Below are 4,059 nucleotides of genomic sequence, written 5' to 3'. Positions count from 1 at the left end.
TTGCAGCCCCATGGCATTCTGTTTGGGAATCGAGCTGCATCCCACGTGGGAGGGTGTTTGTGTGGGGTTTTTTTCTTTCTTTTTTTTTTTTTTCCCCCACTGCCGTCACAGGTCTATCTGCTTTGCCTCTGCCTGTCAATAAGTCAGGGCTACTGGACAATAAGAATTCTTTTTTTTTTCTTTTTTTTTTTTTTTCAGAAGAAGCAGTGAGTTTTGTGATATTTGGGGTTTGGACTTTTTTTTTGGTGGGGTGTTTGTTTGGTTTTTTGGGGTTTTTATATTCAGTGAGGGGTAGGGGGAAAGCAAAATTTCATTAGGATTTTTTCTGGGGCAAAAAAAACCCTCCAACAAACAAGGAAAAAGAAAATAAATAAATAAATAAAAACCAAAGAGCAGCCACTCAAAATCTTGGACAGTACTCCACACCAGTAGGGAAGTTGGAAATCAGGAGGTGGGTTCTGGCTCAGCCCGGTCTCACCAGTCACTTTCCTGCTCTGGTGTGCACACCTGTGCTATGCATGGGTGCAGGTGGCTCAGCGGAGACATTGGGATGCCTGGACACCTCTGTCCCCCAGCCAAGGCCAAGCAAGGGAGGTTTGAACTTGATGGAGGAGAGGCTCGGTGGTGGTGGGGAGGACACCCCTTGACCTCTACCAAGGGTGTCAATTTCGAGGCTCAGCCCTGCTGGCGGCATCCCTGCTGCCCAGCTCTCCGGGGCTGTGCCCCGTGGGTGCCTGGAGGGAAGCCCAGCTGGTGGGACGCCTCTCCGGGAGCCGGAGTTGGTCCTGCGTGACTCAGCAGCAGCGTGGTTTCGGGTGCTCGGGCTGTGAGGCAGGGGCTGCAGGGAAAACCGTACCTTGCAAGGTTCCTGGTAGCTTTGCAGCAGGGGGCTCGTCTGCATCACCCAGCTTTTTCTAAAAACAGAAGACTTACTCAGAAGCAGAACTGAGGTGCCACTCGCCTTTACACCAGTTCTTCTATATATAGTCCCCGTTTCTCCTGATTTTCCTTCAGCAGTTACTATATGAATCGCAGCTCAGAAGTGGTGGGGAGGGGAAGGGGAGCGGGGATAAGTGAGCGCTGCTGGCCAAGCTGGAGCTGCTGGTTTTCTGCTGGATGTGGGGAGTTCCCTCTGCAGGAGCTGTGTCAGAGAGCAGCCTTCATCCACCAGACATGTGTTGGGGGGTGTGTGGGAAATGCTATTATTACCCTAAATGAAATCTGTGTCTCTTCTTTTTCCCCAGGGACAGACCATTACCTTTTTCATTACTGTTTTCTTTCCTGTTTTATTGTTTTTCTTCTTTCCTTTTTTTTTTCTCTCTCTCTCCTTTTATTTTTTTTTTAAAGCAGCATAGCCAAGCTGCAAAACTAAAAGAGCTTTGTTTCCCTGCAATGCATGGCGATGCAGACCTTTTGCGATATGCACTTGGATTAGCCTCCAGCCTTTTCAAGGGAGGTGCCTGATGCCACCTGCAAGAACCGTGTTAGCTCAAAACCTACACTCCAAGGGAAGGAAAGAGAGCAATGGTGGTTTGACCTTACCTTCAGGCACCTTGATGTTTGAGGTGGCAATAGGCTGCTTTCAGTTTGTCTGCAACTCAGAAGATCCCCAGACTCATCAACCAAATGTCTCAAGGAACCACAGTGTTCCCATTACCCTTTCCCTTGCATGCCTCATGATGATGTAAGTTGGAGCTGCATTTACTTCATAGATTCTCAAACCGCTAAATCAAGGCCTCTGCTTATGACAGCAGTTCAAAATGCACATAAATGGGAGGCCAGTTTCTTTCTGTCTTGGCATTTTTACAAAACTATGGCAATGTAAACAGAGATTCATAATAGCCAGAAGAGACATCACTGGAGCAGCCTGAAGTAGTTTCCTAGAAAAGACTCACATAGACATGAATATTTGGCCCACATTGTTATAAGCAGAGATAAACAGAAACGGCTCTTTTTAGACACTAGGCTGCTCTACTCAGAGTTAGGGAATTTACAAGTGAGGGACATCTTTCCATATTGGTCACTTTAAAGAATCGACCTGATTTTTCTTTGTCCAGTGGTACCACGTAACTTCTGAAAAAGCAGCATGTCTGTTTGAAGTTTCCTACTTCCATTAATAACAGCAGCGCACAACCAGCGCGCACACGCATGCAAACACACACACACACACACATATCAGCTCATTTTCACGTCAGAGCCAAAATCAAAAAGGACCCCAAAACCCCAAACCCTCAAAAAACTCAGAGGTTTGGCTTCACCTGCAGAGACCATCAAATAAGAACTTTCAGGCATTTGGGTGCTCAGTTTTTATTGATGCTCTCCTCTGCTTTACTGTCTAGACACCAAACCAGAATGAGGTTACCCAGTGCAGTAGCACGTATTAAAGGGCATTTCTTGTCCTCAGAGGCTTCCTGTCTGAATCAATGGGGCAAGTGTCAGGAGAATGGAAGCATTACCGACTAGATCCCTCCTCCACAGCCACCTTCAAAAAAGTAATACAAAGGGAGGGTTGATAACAAAAAGATCAAGGTTTTGATAATTAAAAAAAAAAAAAAACCACCCAGAAGAGAAAAAAAGAAAAAATTACTCAACATATGGATGACATTTCTTGAATAGAGTCATATGCCTAGAAGTACTGGAAATCCCACCAGGGACCTCTTTGCAGTCTTAGGCACAGGACCTGCATCTTCCCTGGGGACCCAGGGCTGCAGTAACCAGCCCTCCAGGTGCCCAGGTGCAGCCCCAGCAGAAAGACCCCATAAACTCCCCGTGGTGAGCTCACAGCTGCAGACGTGGCCCTGGCCCAGGTAGTGCTGTCCTAGTTGGTAGTGAAGGGAGCATTTCCAGGAGCTGGTCCTACTGCTTCTCCCTGCTTGTCCACGCTCACAGGCAGCTGAAGAAGGAAGGACCAGGCACAGTTGCAGCTGCAGGCAGGGCTGGTGGGATGCCTTTGCAGCCCTGCATTGCCAGCCGAGGTCTCAACACAGTGTAGAGAGATGTGGGATTGGTGGAGAGTTTGTGGGACCACTTTACAACCTGGGGCTTTCACATGGGCTGTGAGGTGCTGGCTGGACTGGTGGTGGGATGGTGCCCAGCGCTTGTGTGGTGGCCATGAGAGGTAGGTGTAGGCTCAGGGCTGCCTTAGAAGTTGCTCTTGAGTGAACCAAGCAACTTGCTGATGATCACAGGGGAAAACCGGTAGCTAAGCTGGGACTTAAAGCAAGGTCCCTTGCAACCTTTCAGTGGAAGGTTTCTGCACCACGCTTTGGAGAGATGGGCCCACAGAGAAGGACCAGAATGGCAGTGGTGATGAAAACAAACAGACCTCTCTAGAGTAAAACCAACCAACCCCCCCAACAACGCATTGTTATGAGCAATTGCATTCATTATCCTAAATAAGAAGGAAATCCCATAATTCTGGACAAGGGTTGTGGTTGACTGGAGGAATTACCCACCACCTCCTCCTGGTGGCAAGTATCTCAATGCGTGCAAGAGGAGGCAAAAAGAGTGGAAGAATGCAACTGCAGCACATGAAACATCTCTCTGTCAAACTAGGAAAGACAAGCAGAGGTAGGGGATGGTTTTGGCACAGATCTCAGAGTGTAGAAAGGCCTCGTGGCTCATGATTCAGAGGTGCTGGTCACCACTGTGGCTCTGTCTGAAGTGGTGGGTGTTCAGTTTGTCAGAAAGTCAACCCTTTATTTACAAACCCACTCATCATTTACAAGCCCACTTATTTACAAAGTCTGTTGATGAAAGTGCCTCACCTTGAACTCTCGTAGGAAGTGTCTTTAATCACAAAAGTTTCAGATCACTTATTTGCTTTGGGTTGTTTTTTCTTTTTTTTTTTTTTGTTTTGTTTTGCATTTCCCATGCAATATTATGCAGACAGAGGAGAAAATTATGAAGGCTACATAAGCAAAAGTTAAGAAATATTGGCACTGAACTTGTCTGTGCTGGTGTTTGTGTGCCTGGTATGTGGTTCCCTTAGCTTAAGGAGACAGAAAGGGAAGGGAGAGACAACTCAAGCAACAAAATGTGATTACATCATACTGGACC

Source organism: Grus americana, chromosome 2, assembly GCF_028858705.1.
Source record: "Grus americana isolate bGruAme1 chromosome 2, bGruAme1.mat, whole genome shotgun sequence".
Taxonomy (NCBI): Eukaryota; Metazoa; Chordata; class Aves; order Gruiformes; family Gruidae; genus Grus; species Grus americana.
This window is presented reverse-complemented; position numbering follows the sequence as displayed.